Here is a 16797-nt window from a genome sequence, read left to right as displayed (position 1 = left end):
GACATGTCTGAATTGTGAAACCAGTAACACAGAATCACATTTTTTCTAGAAGTAAATGAAAATCTGTGACTACAAAATATCTGTAACCTCATCTAGAAGGTTTTCACTGTAATGTCTTGTCCCAGAGTCCTTGCAGGTAAATTGTGAACATGGCTTTCAGGGTGCACTTCTGCCTATTGGATCTGCTAACGCTTCCTGCAACTGGTGCTTGAAAATTTCTGGACTCAATGAGAAAATGTTTCTTTGGTTAATTTTAAAATTCTTTTAAATACTGGAAGTTAATGTTTAAAAACAAAGGCATGTACTAACAGTATTATAGCAATCGAGTTGCCTGTAAACTGATTTTAATTGGTCAAACAACTGAGTATGTATCTCTGGAACTAGCATTTGTGTGTTTTATTTTTTTAGGTTCCCTAAAAGAGAAATGGCCCCAGTAGTGAATTTTGAAGGATCACCTATGTCCTGTGAGCCTGTACAACATCTTTGCCTAGATGCTGTTCCCTCAATTCATCTTCAGTATACAAAAAAGGAAGGGATGGAATGTTTGAATTAATCTCAGCCACTGGTAATTACTCAGGGCTACATCCGAATCCACTATTTTACATCACACCATGCCACCTCAGTTTAGACCCAGCCATATGCAAATAGGTCTTCACCATACTCCACTGGGACATCTGTGCTGCTGGGCAGTAAGGAATTGAACTAATACCGATGCATGACTGCTCTGCTGTCTCTGTATCTGCAGTCTGTGACGTGGGCACTGGTGGTGCCACAGGCAGCTTTTAGACTCCCATGGTATGTGCTGCTTGGCAGTGAGAGACTGCACCATTACATGACTGCTCTGCTGTCACTTTATCTGCAGGTCTGCACTTTCGGCACTTGTCAGAAGGCGGAAGGCTTACCTACATTGAGCCACTCGTAGGGTCAGGAAACGGTGGCAAGTTTTGAGAGCATGTCTTTGGGAATTGGGTGCACAAACACTAGACAGCGCAATGCAGTTTCTCTGCACATTAACCCTTCCTGCATTATTTGAAACTCCCAGGGTTCTAGTGGGAGAGTCAGTGTGTAGGCTCCTTTTGAATGTGTAAATATCAAATCCAGAATATCTACAGCTTACAAATATCCTGACAAGAATATCATGGGACACAATATTGCAGAGGTAAGTAAACAAAGGAAGGTATAGATTTATTATTCTAAACTCACTTTTACATACCTTGAAGATTTATACATCACCAACAAACGTATATGTGGAGCAAGTTATAGAAAAACTGTAGAAACTTACCTTTCAATATTTTGTCCCTCGAAATTCTGGCTACAATATTGTGACCCATCGACCCGTAGAACTTTTACTCAACTGCTTAGATGGAGGTGCAAAGACAAACAATGCCATAGAGGGATGTCACAATTCCTTTAACAAATCAATTGGCCGACCTCACCCTAACCTTTATCATTTCTTGGAAATTTTGATGAAGGAACGAAAATTCCAAGAAATGAGAATAGCAAAATCATTGTCAGGTAGCCTAAACCCTTGTGTTTCCAAAACGAGATATCGTTCATACTATTGGCTAAAATCCATGAATTTAAATTGATGAGAGCTTCAGACTGCCTGGACAATCTTGCATATATTCTATACTTATACGCACATTAAACCCTTTAAAATTACTTGCCTGTTTTGACAACTTTGTCTAATTAAATTGGCATTTTTGTAATTATTTTTTACAAAATAAAGGAATGTTGTGGTTCTCTTCTTCCTTCAAATCTTTTTTCAGACCACCTGTCACCAAGAGTCCTCAGTATTCCAATAATCCAAGCAGGAAAACCAACATCCAAAGAGGAACAACTTCCGATAAAAATTGTTGTAAAATAAAAACCATCTGTTACAGGCCAATAATTAGAAATCTAAAAAATTATTTTTCAAAAACAGCAATCCCAGAAAGAAAAAGCCCTTAAAACATGAAATTTGTTTATAATTTTTTTTTCCCTGAAAAAAATCCAGTAGTGTCCATTGACTTAGAAAATCAGAAAACTGAAAACAAATAAAAACTTGAAGGAAATGTTTGTTTTTAAAAAATACTAGTAATCTATCCATAAATTCAGAGGGCCATATTATCAAGAACGGCGATAACATTATTGCCGCTTCCTGCCGCTAAAGCGACGAGAAGGGGCTTGATAATATGCCCTAGAGAATTCCAATAGAAGCCCGGGTTTGTGGTCCTTCACACCAGAACCTGGGCTTCTATTGGAATTCTCTAGGGCATATTATCAAGCCCCTTATCGTCGCTAAAGCGGCGATAAGGTCATCGCCGTTCTTGATAATATGGCCCAGAGTGTCTCCAGCAACCACATGGTTTTTGTCCAGAGAAATCCCCAAACCAGTTTAAAAAACAAAATACCAAATAGTTTAAATGTTGCTTTTATTTCAAACAAGTTGAAAAAAAGTAATGAAGTAACAACCTTTTCTTTTGCAACTTGTTTAATACCATCTTTGAAAAACAAAAACAACTGTCCTGTGTGGGCATATGAACACAACCTGCATGGGAATGAAATAGTGGTAAAACCTCAAAAACATACATTTCTATACTTTCTAACATCTAACTACCTCCCCCTCTCTCCTTACAATAAACAAATATACCTATATATTTAGAAATGTAACGTAAATTGTTCTTAAATGACCGCAGCTCTTCCCTGCTTCTGGTCTTGATTGTGACACTCCAGCAAATGTAGAAACAGATGCACAACCACATACGTCAAGCCCGAAAGGAAAAATAAAAAAAGGAACATTTTCTCCGTTAATGTCAACAGAAAAATGTGGGAAAATACTCTAAAAAATATAAAAAGATATTTTGTAATTTGTTAATAAATATGTTATAAGTCATATTTTTTACAACTTAAAACATTTTTCATATGTTTATACTATTTACCAATAAATATTTTAAATATTATTTATTTATTTATTTGCGGTTTTTATAGAGCGCGACACTCATCCCATGGGATATCACGGCGCTTTATACTAAAATAAGGACTGCTGATGGCGTATGCTGAGATGTTTAAGGATTGGGGAAGAGATGGGTTTTCAACTTTCTATGAAACTGGAGATAATTTGTAGTATGTCTTAGGTCAGTGGGGAGCTCATTCCACCTTTTTGCTGCTAGGTAAGAGAAGGAGCGGCCGTCTGTTCTAACTTTGTAGATGCGTTTGATTTTAGCCAAAGCTGATTGACATGAGCGTAGGTTCCTATTGGGCACATAAAATTAAATTTTCCCTTGGAGAATTGTGGGGCCAGTCTCGTGTAAAGCCCTATGGGCATGGCTAAGCAATGTAAAGGCAGCCCTCTGACGCATCGGGAGCCAGTGAAGTTTCTTTAAGCATTCTGATGCCGAGTCTCGTTTACCTTTGTTGCAGATAAGTTTGGCTGCTAGATTTTGCAGAACCTGTAAGAGGGAGAATAAATGTTCGTTCATCCCTACAAACAGCGCATTGCCATAGTCCAGGCGACTGACCAATAGGACCTGTGTGACTGAGCGTCTGCAATCTAGGGGTATCCAGGGAAATATCCTGGCGAGAAGTTTTAGTATGGCAAAGCCCTTGCCAAAAAGGGATCGGACGTGATCCTTCATGGACAAGGCATGGTCCATGATGATTCCCAGGTTCCTGGCATGTTGTTTTGGAGTGGGGGCCAATCCCAGTGAAGGTGGCCACCATGTGGCATCCCACATGCGTTTGGCACCACCGAACAGAAGAATCTCCGATTTACCTGCATTCAACTTTAGGCAGTGATCATGCATCCATTGTGCCATTTCGGAAAGGCAGTCATGTAGCTTGGTTTTGGTTACATCTGGCCCTTCGTCCATGGCCACCATCAGCTGCGTGTCGTCCGCATAGGAGCAGATGCCAATGCCCCACTTCCTTCCGATGTCAGCAAGAGATGAAATATAGACATTGAAAAGAGTGGGGCTCAGTGAGGCGCCCTGAGGGACCCCGCAGCCGATGGGGTTGGGCCTTGAATGGAACTGACCCATACGTACTGCCTGGGTACGGTTGCTCAGGAAAGAGTGTAGCCAGTTCAATGCCGTGGATTGAACTCCCTTGCTCTGAAGTATGTTCATCAGACACTCGTGGGATACCGTATCAAATGCCGCTGACTGGTCAAGCAGTATCAGTGCCACTGCTCCACCTTGATCGGTGGAGGATCTGATACTGTCCGACACTGCCAGCAACGTTGCCTCGGTGCTGTTATTGGCTCTAAAGCCAGTCTGGGAGGGATCCAGAAGGGAGTTACTTTCTAGGTACCTAGACAGCTGTGCATTGACCAATTTCTCCAGAGCTTTAGAGAGGTAAGGAAGCTGGGAAATCGGTCTGTAGTTCTCTGGATTGAGAATGTCGGATCCCGCTTTTTTCAGAAGGGGGGTCACAGAGGCGTGCTTCCAGACATCAGGGAAGATAGCAGTGATTAACGATTTATTGAAAAGTTGAGTGATCAGGGGGCAGAGCGTGGGCGCAATTTCTGAAAACACGAAGTGGGGACAGGGGTCCAAAGGAGATCCAGATTTAACTGTGTTTAGAACTGCTAGAACCTCATCTGCAGAGAGTGGTTCAAAGCTGGTTAAGCGGGTGCATTTCCTGAGTCTGGGGGGGCTGTGGGTATTTCTGGTAGCATCGCAATCCTAGATGGGTTATCTGAGTTGCTGTGGGTATGTTGGGGGGTGAAAGTAGAGTATATTTTCTTGATCTTTTCAGAAAAGAATATTATATATTATATATATAGCATGATTATTTGCCTTTTACTTTATAATTATAAAAAAAAATTAGGTGTTAGTCTATGTTTTAAAAATAGTTTAGGTATTTTACAGATTAATTTCACTATCTTTTTATTTGTTGATCAACATTTTAAAATAATTAATTTTGCTTTGATAATTAATACACATGTATTAAAATGAATACTTGAGTATTAACACACTTCTCAAACCTATACCCCTATATCACTTGCATCCCATCCCTAAAGGTCAGTGTTACAGTTGAAAATATTTTTAATTAATAATTTTAATATTAATTGTTATATATTATAATTTTAAGTATTAATTTGCAGGTGTTGAAATTAATACCCGAGTATTAATACACTTCCTTCTCAATACCTCTATATCCCTTGCATCCCACTCCAAATAGTCAGTTTTATAGTTGTAAACATTATATTAAATAATTAATATTAAAATAAATGATCATATCATATAATGTTCAATCAATCAGGGGGTTTTAAGTGTGCTACTCAATCATGAGGGTCTCAAGGCACTGGGTGGGGGGGGGGGAACTCCATTCAGTCAAAGAACCAGGTCCTGAAGATGTGCAGGGTGGGGGCGCGTCTGATGTTGATCGGGAGCTTGTTCCAGGTCTTGGCCACAATGTAGGAGGAAGTTCTTCCACCCGTTCGTGCTCTGCGGATACACGGGGTTCCGCGAGGACGAGGTCGGCAAATTCGAGGTTCCTCTTGGGTAAGTGGAAGGAGATTATTTTGTTGAGATATCTGGGTCCGGTGTTGTGGATGCATTTGTAGGCGTGGGTGAGTATCTTGAATGTTACTCTCTTCTCAACAGGGAGCCAGTGGAGGTTCCGCAGGTGTTGGGTGATTTGTTTGTGTCGAGGGATGTCGAGGACGAGTCTGGCTGCGGTGTTCTGCATGGTCTGGAATTTGTGAAGTAGAGATTTGTTGCCCCCGGCGTATAGGACGTTTCCGTAGTCCAGTCTGCTGGTTATGAGTGCGTGGGTGAAGGTCTTCCTTGATTCGGGGGGATCCATTTGAAGGTCTTTCGGAGGATAAGGAGGGGGTTGAAGCAGCTGGATGTGAATTGATTTGACCTGTTGGGTCATGGAGAGGGAGGAGTTGAGTATGATGCCATGGTTCTGGCGTGGTCTGTGGGGGTGGGAGGGCTGCATAGGGCAGTGGGCCACCAGATGTTGTCCCATGCAGAGGAGTGGGTTCAAAGGACGAGGACCTCTCTCTTCTCCTAGTTGAGCTTCAGGCAGCTGCTGCTCATCCAGGATGCCACGTCCTTTATTCCTTCATGGAAGTTGAGTTTGGTGGTGATGGGGTCCTTGGTGGGGGAGAGGATGAGCTGGGTGTCATCGGCGTAGGATACTATGCTGAGTCCGTGCTGTCTGACGATGGTGGCGAAGGGGGCCATGTAGATGTTGAAGAGCGTGGGACTGAGCGACGATCCTTGGGGTACTCCGCAGTTAATTTCTGTAGGTTCAGTGAGGAAGGGGGGCAGTCTGATTCTTTGGCTTCTGCCAGAGAGGAAGGAGCAGAGCCAGTTGAGGGCGGTTCCCTGCATGCAGGCGTCGTGGAGTCTGACGGTGAGTGTGCGGTGGGAGACGGTGTCGAAGGCTGCAGAGAGGTCGAATAGGATCGACCTATGTCAGATGTCGTCTATGGCGGCAAGTAGAGCGGTCTTGGTGCTGGTGCTGTGGTTGCTTTGGAATCTGGATCGAGAGGGGTGTTTTGATTTTAATACCTGGGTATTAATACCCTTCCCTATCCAATTCCCCTATATGGCCTGCATCCTGTCCCTGAAGGTTAGTGTTACAGTTCTAAAAAATAAATAAATTAATAATGCTATAATTAATATCAACTATTAATTCATATTCTCAAAATAAAAATAATATATACTTACCCAGTAATGCATGGTAAAGGCATGTGTGGTAAGTGTATTTACCAATAATGCATGGTAATGATGTGTGGTAATGACATGCATGGTAAAGACATATACTTGCTGCGCTTATGTGTGGTAAAGAAGTATGCGTGGTAATGACTTTGTGGTAAAGGTATAGTGTGGTAATGACTCCATGGTGATAGTTCTATTTCCTGTCACCGTGGAGTGGACGCCTGGTACCGTGTTGCGTACTTGCTGTGGTTTTCCATTTGGCTTTAGTTGGCACCCATCCCACTGCATCTTTGTTATTTTTGCCCTCATGGTTCCCTTAGTCTTTTCCTTGGCCCTCCTGTCATCTGTCTCCTTGTTTCTCTTGCTGAGTGATATATTAATCATGTGGCAATCAGCTGCCCGAGGTTCCAGCTTCGTACATTGGTCCGTCAGGCGCTTGTTACACTCTTTTCCACATTTAAGACGTACACTTTTCTCTCTCCACATACCTGTTTCTGTTGGCTTACTAAAATCAATCTTATTCCAACTTCCTGTCACATTTTACTTAACCACAGCTCATCCCCAATTCTTTGAAGGTAGTTTGGTACAAAGCTCCATATAGCATCACCATCTGAAACATCTGGCCAGAGGGGGACACTGCCCTGGCTTTCTCCTGCCCCCTTGCCATGTTTTCCATAGGTTGCCAAGACATCAGGGCTTCTCTGCATTTCTGATCCTGACTGCAGTAAGCAGTGATGCATAGAGACGTCTGTGCAAAATGCAGCAGGTGCAGCCTTGTTACTCCACCAATAATCTATCACCCCTTATAAGAAGCACTTCCAGTGTGGGGTTCAGAACACAGACTAAAGGTATGTCTTCAAATCCACCATTTGCCCTCATTTGCAATGTGTCTGAATTGACTTGACAGTGCGATGTTGCATGCTGTTTGCTTTACCTCTCCTTTTGTAAACTTTATGAACAAGCAGCGATAGTTAAAGCAGGAAGTGTACCTGTGCCAGTCCGAGAGTGCGACCGCACAGCCTTCAGTAAGCAACCTCTATGTAGTGTTGATTTTTGCCACTTTATAGTTCCTTGTATGCACAAGGTGCCTGTTTTGAGTGTTGCCTTGCACCCGTTTCTTGCATGGCTGCCATCTTATGTGGACGGTCGGCATTTAAATGCCAATTTTAATATGTTTATTTTGTATTAGTTTACTCACTGTTGTGTTCATTTTTTTCTCCCTATTTTAATTCTACCAGTAGTTGCACTCTGCAAGGGAGCTTGTGTAGGGCAGCAGGGGTTGCTGAACCCTTGTTTGTCTTTATTTGGCCAGAACTGCCTCTGTTTTTCATCGTGCTGAGCAGCACTCCCCTGACCACACCCCAAGACACCCTCCGGACATTGGGCTTCAAAGCTGGTCTGAGAGTGTGGCTTCGCAGCGGATGCGCTGCTGGTGCGCCAAAGGCAAACCCGTCTTCGCCCTTCCTCACTCGGACCACGCTCAGCGCCAGCGCCCCTGCCAGTATGTCCACCCATGGGATGGCCCGCATCTGCTACTCACGCAGCCCCCCTGCCAGTGTGTCCACCCATGGGATGGCCCGCGTCTGCTACCCGCGCAGCCCCCCTGCCAGTGTGTCCACCCATGGTATGGCCCGTGTCTGCTACCCGCGCAGCCCCCTGCCAGTGTGTCCACCCATGGGATGGCCCGCGTCTGGTACCCACGCAGCCCCTCTGCCAGTGTGTCCATCCATGGGAAGGCCCGCGTGTGCTACTCGCACAGCCCCCCTGCCAGTGTGTCCACCCATGGGATGGCCCATGTGTGCTACTCGCGCAGCCCCCCCTGCCAGTGTGTCCACCCATGGGATGGCCCACGTCTGCTACTCACGCAGCCCCCCTGCCAGTGTGTCCACCCATGGGATGGCCCGCGTCTGCTACCCACGCAGCCCCCCTGCCAGTGTGTCCACTCATGGGATGGCCCGCGTCTGCTACTCGCGCAGACCCCCTGCCAGTGTGTCCACCCATGGCATGGCCCGCATCTGCTACCCGCGCAGCCCCCCTGCCAGTGTGTCCAGCCATGGGATGGCCCGCATCTGCTACCCGCGCAGCCCCCCTGCCAGTGTGTCCACTCATGGGATGGCCCGCGTCTGCTACTCGCGCAGACCCCCTGCCAGTGTGTCCACTCATGGCATGGCCCGCATCTGCTACCCGCGCAGCCCCCCTGCCAGTGTGTCCAGCCATGGGATGGCCCGCATCTACTACTCGCGGGATGAATTGCTTACACTTGTGCCTGAAGCTAAGGAATGTCCTGTCCCAATAATAAAACCTCTCTGTATGGGAGAGTGTGAGACATGCTCCATCTTCAGGCTGACCCTTACCCATAATAAAGTTCAGGACTTAACTTACGATATAAGCAAACACAGCAGAAACACACGGTCGGACAGACAGCTGCTATTGTGTGCTCATCAGCACCATCCTTGTGCTGACTTTATCGAGTCCAAAGCCCTTGACCTTATTTTCATCACTGAAACCTGGTCGGGTGAAACCTCTAATCCCGGGTTCATTCCAGCGCTTCTCCCGCACTTTAAGATCACCAGGCTTGACCACGTTGTCAGAGGGGAAGAAGGTTTGGTGATTATCCATCATGAGTCTTTTCAAATTCAAACCCAAGCGCTCTCAGCAACACAGAAATGCGAGGCACTATCTCTTAAAATTGAGATCAGCGAACAGTACTCCTTCAATGGCATATTGGTTTACTGCTCCCAGGTCCGAGAGCAACGTTTATCGACAAGGTAAGCAAAATGCTAGAAATGAAAGCTGATCTATCGGATATCACGATTCTGGGGGATTTTAACTTCCAATCGGACAACCCTTTTGATGCCGACTCTATTCATCTGATTGATCTGATGGCAAGTGCTGATCTGAATCAATTGGTGAGGGGCCCTACCCATAGAGGAGGTCATCAATTGGACGGAATTTTTCCCGATAATACTAACCTGCTAATGTCGCGTTCGCTCCCTGTACCTTGGTCAGATCACCATGCAGTAATGTTTCAGCTTAGCTGGAACGGAAAAACATTCGCCCACATCACTACTAAAACTTCGCTGAGTTAGTGCCCATTACAGCATCTGAGGAAATCTGACAGATCCTCGATGCTGGAGGGAAAGCGGCACTTATCTTATTAAACCTCTCTGCAGAATTCGATACAGTCAATCATCTACTACTTATTGATGCCTTACAGCACTAGGTATCAAGGATAAGGCACTCTCACTTTTACAATCTTTTCTATCAGGACATGAGCAATTTGTGGCTCTGGATGAATTCAGCTCTCCACCTTTTTTCTCTACCCTGTGGAGTCCCACAGGGATCGGCCTTGAGTCCCACCCTCCACTGGCTACTCCAATTAAATCCTTTGAATCAACAATATCTTAGACAAAGATTTCACTACTACACTCCAGCGAGATCCCTGTGATTCTCCTCCTCCTGCTATCTAGTGTTCCCCAGATCATCTTGGGGTGGCAGAAGCTTTGTAGCCTGCACTGCTAGACTTTGGAACTCTCTGCCCCTCAATCTTAAAAGAAGTATGGATCTATTGGCCTTTAGAAAGAGATTAAATTGTGGCTTTTTAACTAGAAATTCCTTCTGCTATCATTAATTCTTCACAAGTGTTGTATTTTTTTTGGGCTTGCGCCTAGACACTCTCGGGTATTAGGAGCGCTTTAAAAATCCTTTTTTCATTTCATTTCTCATTCATAAGGTGTGTACAGTCTGCAGAAACCAAGCCTTTAAGCATGAAAAATGTATTGTCTTTGGTCCTCTGGAAGTTGTGGTAGAATAATGAAGTTAGATCAAAGTTGCTATAATGCATCTCTTTTGTATTGCAGCAACACTAAAGCAGAATCTCTCACTTTGAAGTAAAAAAAGATGCTCACCGGGGAATATTCTGGGAGGTTCAGATGGGTCATCTCTGTCCTTTCAAGTTAGTCTATTGTTTGCTCTGGACTTCATTTCACACCTATTAAAAAGCTAATCAGTGGCTTGGAGAAGTGTGAGATAATATGCAAATTAGCCTCCAGGAACTTCAGACAGGGACAAGGTAATTTTCTAAAAATTACTTTTCCTAAATATTTAGTAAAAAATTGACTTCACCATTTAATGGAATAAATTGTTTTTTAATTATTTTGTAGTAAGTCCTATTTCTGAGATACAGTGTTAGGATTTTTAATTTGTGCACTTTTTTTCTACACAGGACAGCTAGGCGTGCCATTGAAAAATAGCTTTTGGGTGCTGGTCACTGTAAGGTCATGTTAACATTAGGTTTTCAAATATCCTACTTTAAAATGCCATTATCCCTGCGTTGTGGGTGACGAGGCCGCTGTAATGATGATGTAATGATATTTGAAGGAGAGATACCTGTCTAAGAGTTTGACAGGTTGAATTGCATTTTTTACGCTGCTACAGTCAGTCTACTCTGGGGGGCCTGAAGCCATGAGCTGGACGTGGCCCTCTCTGCAGGGTCACTACCAAATATTTTGCCTTCACCCCTCCTGTTTTCGGAACCTGTTTTTGTTAGGTTTTCAGACCCTGTGCTTGTGCTCTCCCAAACCATGGTACAATTGGCTTACATGTGATTAGTTTATTTAATTTGCTTGTAAGTTTTTTGTAAATGGTATGAGGGAGACCCAGGGCCTATAAATTAGATGCTGCTGGTGGGCACCAGCACTCATTGCGCCACCAATTAAAAGTAGCATTTTAAAACATCCCTCAGGCTGCAATTGCAGCCTGTAGTGCAGTTTTGAACTGCCAATTCAATCTCTCAAAATAAACCTTTTGTCAGGCCTAAACCTCCCTTCTTGTTACATACCAGTCACACCGATGGTAGACCCTGGAGAGCCCATATAGCAAGGTGCATGGCATTTAAAGAAGAGGACATGTAATGTTAAGTTTTACATGTTTTGGTAGTGCAAAACTCTCAAATAAATGTTTCTTAATGTGAGGCCTACATCCTCCATACAATAGCATTGGGTTACCATATTACAATTGATAAGTGCTAACTTTTGATTGGGAACAGGTCGAAATGTCATGTTTGGCCTTAAATGACTTGTACTTGTCAGATTTTACAGTACATATTTGAAAATGCCACCTTTAGAAAGTTTGCATTTTCCTGCCCTTTTTAAGGCCTCCTGAGAGTTTCTAGCTGCCTGTACCTGTTAATTCCTCCCTCATCAGGAATGAGCATTTAGCCCAGACAGTGAACAATAGGACATGGGTGTAGCTGGGATAGGCCACCCTGCCAGGATGGGAGGGACAGAGCAGTTTCCTGCCCCACTTACATTTTAAAGGGCCACCCTGCCAGGATGGGAAGGACAGAGCAGTTTCCTGCCCGACTTAGATTTCAAAGGGCTGCCCGAAACACACTCAAAAAGGAACTTGACACCAGCCTTTTGTTACCCTAGACCTCTTGGAGCCTGGGCAGGGGAAGAAAGGGGAAGGAAGGAAGGAACTTTCTAAAACCAGATGTTGGTATGAACTAGATGTTTCCCCCACCTCAAAATGTAGCACCAGGTATACACTTTGGGTCTCTTGAGCCACGCATCAGTACACTCCTGGACCTGTGGACATTACAGAAGAAGGACTGCCTTGTTCCCCAGAGGACTGCCCAGCTGCTTGGGGCCTACCTTGCCCTTCAGGGGACTGCCCTGATGCTACAAGAGGACTGACCAGCTGCTTGAGGCCTGTTTCGTTTCCCAGAGGACTGATCTGCTGCTTGAGGCCGGCCCTGCTCTCTGAGAAGGGAGGCTGGACCTGCTTTCTTCATCCCAGACCTCCGAGGGTCAGTTGGCTGGCCTCCTGTTCTGAGCTTTATGAACATAACAAGCTCCAGAAGCCTCCCTGCAACTGCCCAGTTGACTTTTTCCAATTGACTCTGCTGTCGGGTAGTTCTTATATTCCCCATACAGGACCTGCGCGTTCAGATAACATAAACTGTGGGTTTGGTGGCAGACTGACTCTGAGGACCCCCACCGAGAAATGTTCGCCTGTTTGCATTAGCTCACAGTGCCACTAGTATCTCCTCTTATTGGGGAGAGAAAAGTTTCTGGCAACCTTAGAAAATGACAACCCTGATCTCTCAGTCACTTGTGCTCACTTAGTCGGTCTCAGAGAGTTACATAGAAGAAACAGTCGGGCGTGTTACAATAAGTATTTATTGCACAGTTGTTCTTCTAGTGTAAAATAGATGTACTGCAACAACCGTTAGACAGTAGCAGATATATATAATCAGCAGTACAGTAAATATAAATGGATAGTACAGTTCTACCATTTTTCAATAAGCATGAATGTATACATGAATATAAAATGCATGATAAAAAGAGCGCATACTCCTACGATGCCTATCTAGATGTACCAAAGTGTACCAAGCATGTGAGTAGGTGTGAAGCCAAGAATCCCTCTAGGATTTAGTCAGACCCCATTACCTGAAGTGTGAGAACATAGGGGCTCATCCTAGTATCGAGATGGACACCCCGCGAGGGATGTTTAGACCACTGTCAGCTGGAGCATCTGCATGCAGGAGCCTCAGCGTCTCTGGTCAGTGTATCGACCTGGAAGTCTCGGGTCCCTCTACCAACCCTAGCAAGACGTGCTGTATTTATACAAGAAGTATCTAGGGTTTCTTTGTCCCTTGTCTCATGTATTAGCCACTGTTGGTTTTGAGGATGACGTATGGAATGAACTTTGTACGTAGATATGGTGGGGTAGGTGCTGTAGCCCCTGCCTGGTTTCCAAGAATTCTTATGAATGTTCATTCATACTGTGTGAGTCTATTGATGAAGTTATATGACTCTATTGTTTGGGAAAAACCCTCCTTCTGCACCCAGGACTAGAACTAGGTAAAGGTTCAATCCTAAAGGCTTGTTACTGTGTAGTATATGGGAGTTAATGTAGGTGACGGTGTATGATATTACCCGGGCCTATATTAGGGTACCTATATGAAAAATAACACTGCCTGGACCTGCAAGTGGATCTTCCTGGACCCTTCTCAGCGTTGCTGGCCTCTGTTAGAATGTGTTCCGGATCCCCAAGAGGTGCCTCCCCTCGACTCTTGGGTGGCAGAAGTTGATCTCCGGTGGTAGTGATTGGATTTTTGTTGTTTTGGTTTAAAATATTTTTCTCTATTTTCTCTAAATTGGTGTGTGATTTTTCTTGTGTTATGCTTTTACTTTATTAATGTTTGTGTGCCTCAAAAAAGTTACACATTGCCTCTATGTTAAGCTTGACTGCTTTTGTTCCAAACAACCAAAGGGTTAAGCACAGGTTAATTTAGTGACTTTTGTGGTTTACCCTGATAAGGATTGTGGTTGTTGCTTGAGATTGGCTTTCACCCTCCTGAATCAAAAACCCAATTTCTTACACCATGTTTAGATTGCCAATGTAGTGTATGGCACAATATAGAGTCCAGCTAAATGTGAAAAATCCAGGGTGACCACGCAGACACGGGCCGCCTCCTGCCAAGAGCTAGGGTAGACTAGTCAATCTCTTGATGGGCCTCCCTGCTCAAGCAACAGAATGCAGGCACTTCACCGCAACTATAGCGACACTTGTCTGTTCAATGCCTCTCTGAACCTGTCTGTAGCCCTGTGTTACCATCTTCCCTAGCCAAAACCCCTCATTGGGACCTCTTCTCGCCTACAGACCACACTGGTGAGGCAACTAACCCTAGCTTGCTCAATGGTGCATCCCAGTAGGTAGACAGAACCACAATGGCCAACAAGGTGATGTGGTCCATTTTGCCCTCTAGGTCAGACTTTGTATCCAGGTAAGGACCGCTCTGCCCATAAAGCAAACAATGCCATGTGGAGGCTTCTATTTTGGGGTCTAGGGGAAGCCTCACCTCTTGTGACCTCACATGTTAAATCGCTCATGACATGTTAAATAACAACATGGATGACATCACTTATGACAGCTCAGATAACCTCATTGATGACATCACTGGTGAAATCATCCAGTGATAGTGAGAGTGTGCTACAGGCTTTTTGGACTAGAGATTCAACAAGCTACACCTGTGTCCAAGTTTTATTACCAATCAAGTAATAATGGACATAACTTTGGCGACATACAAGACACAGCAGATCAGGTAGCGTACCCACATTTGGCAGATGTTAACATTCTTTTACTGATATTCACTCTCCTAACAAATTAAATAGTTCCAGAAATGTAAAGAGGTCACCCCCTTTTAAACCTTGAACACCATGCAAAAAAGTGTTTTTTCTCTGCTCACCTTGACAGAATCACCCTCTTGAAGAGGTGGCATGGCCCATACTTTTAAATGAAGAAGTTGAGAGGTCTGCTGCGTAAAAGCCCCCTTCTGCAGGCCTTAAGGACAACCCTATATAGTTAGCCAATGTACGCTACACTCATTCCAGAGATGACACAGTGGCATAAACCCCTTTTTTGCACCAGGCTTTGGCTTGAAGCTTCCACCTACTGTGAAAGATTCCTCTGTAACTCACATCAGACGCATTCAGCCTTTTCCTCGTTTACCGCGGAGGACCACTCGCACTCCAAACTTGACTGGTTTGTAAGAGTGCACCCGAGAACTTTCAAGCTGCATCACCACCACACTGGCCTCCAGGGCGTACGCTGGTTCCATTCTCTACGGTAAGTGACGGTAGAACCTTTCCTGGCACCCCTCTGTTTTAAAATATTGTGAGGATTAATGGAGCAATGGATGATGTCATTTGACGTCATCAGTAATGTCACCACTGTGTCATTTGGAACATCATCAGTGATGTCATCAGTGATGTACTTTAACATGTCACGAGTGATGTAATATGCAAGTTCAAGAGCGATGCGTGGCAGGGGGCAGGTTTTAGCTGGTTCACTGAACCAGCAGGCGAATTTCGGTATTTTTGTCATCATTGACACATTAGTTCAACAAGTAACTATTACATCACTTCATATTTTGTTTATTTCAGTGAAGATATTTATAACAACCGCCCCTGGGCAACCCGGCCGCCCCTGGACAACCCGGCCACCCCTGGAGGTGGTCGGTCAACCGGGTGCCGAGAAAAGGGGGATTCCAAAACATGTTTTCCCCATTCATCTTTTCATAGAGAAATTTAGACAAAGCTGCAGTCCAAGTGGCTGAATGGACTACACTACATTTGGCACTGAGCTAAATCCTGGCCCAGAAAGTGTTTTTTATTTTTCCACACATTCTGGGTTGAGCCGTAAATCCACAGTAACAGGTTTTTTTTAAACATGGGCTCACAGGAAGTAAGACAAGGTGAGCCTTTACTTTCCTTTTCAAACATTCCCCAGGTTGGAACTTTTGTTTGCAGCCTGGGAGTGCAGAAACATCTAGAGGCTGGCTTATAACTACATGTTATGTGTTTAAAAAAGCACACAGGCGCAGTTGAGTGCCTTTTAAATGCTTTATTAGTAATATATGGCTTACAGTGTCTTTTTTTGTATTTTCGTCAACATAGGAATGCTTTACTAGTTGCATCTAAACATAGTTATAGAATATGATAGTGTAAAAATGGGACTTTTGACAAGCGGTTATTAGTCTTTTCATGTGGTGACACTAATTATAGCCCACATACGTATTATTATATATATATTTTTTCTATATATCGATGTGGTGACCCTGGCAAAGGCAGTAGATTTGTCTTGTATTATATTGTGAAGAGCCCTTGACAAAGCCAATAGGCCAGCTTTATTTAAGGTGATACCCCTGAAATGAGAATGTTCTATCTGGTATAAGTGGGGGCACTGTGATTGTGGGGGTTATGACCCCTTAGCGGTCACATGTGATTTCAGAATGCCGTTGAAGGTATTTCTCTCTGCCTGATGCTCCCTCTGCATTACGCACAGGTTGGCAGCTAGTGGGGGCTGGTTGCAGGGCCTGGCAACTATACCACATGCCCTAAAGTTACTATAACTCACGCGCTTGCCATGCTCTACTTATGACCTCACATATTACGTCACTCTTGACATGTTCTATGACAACACTGTGCATGTGTGCTGAAAAAGATTTTGACATTAAGTGGAGCACACGTAGAAGAAGAATATGCCTTGGGGGATTGGTTTTATGCAGGAAGGGACTCCTTTCTGCACAAAAACAATCCTACTTGAACTGCGGGCACCCTTGCACCATGCCGCA

This window comes from Triturus cristatus, chromosome 4_1, assembly GCF_964204655.1.
Source record: "Triturus cristatus chromosome 4_1, aTriCri1.1, whole genome shotgun sequence".
NCBI classification, from domain to species: Eukaryota; Metazoa; Chordata; class Amphibia; order Caudata; family Salamandridae; genus Triturus; species Triturus cristatus.
The sequence above is the reverse complement of the archived record's forward strand: the minus strand, read 5'-3'. Positions refer to the sequence as shown.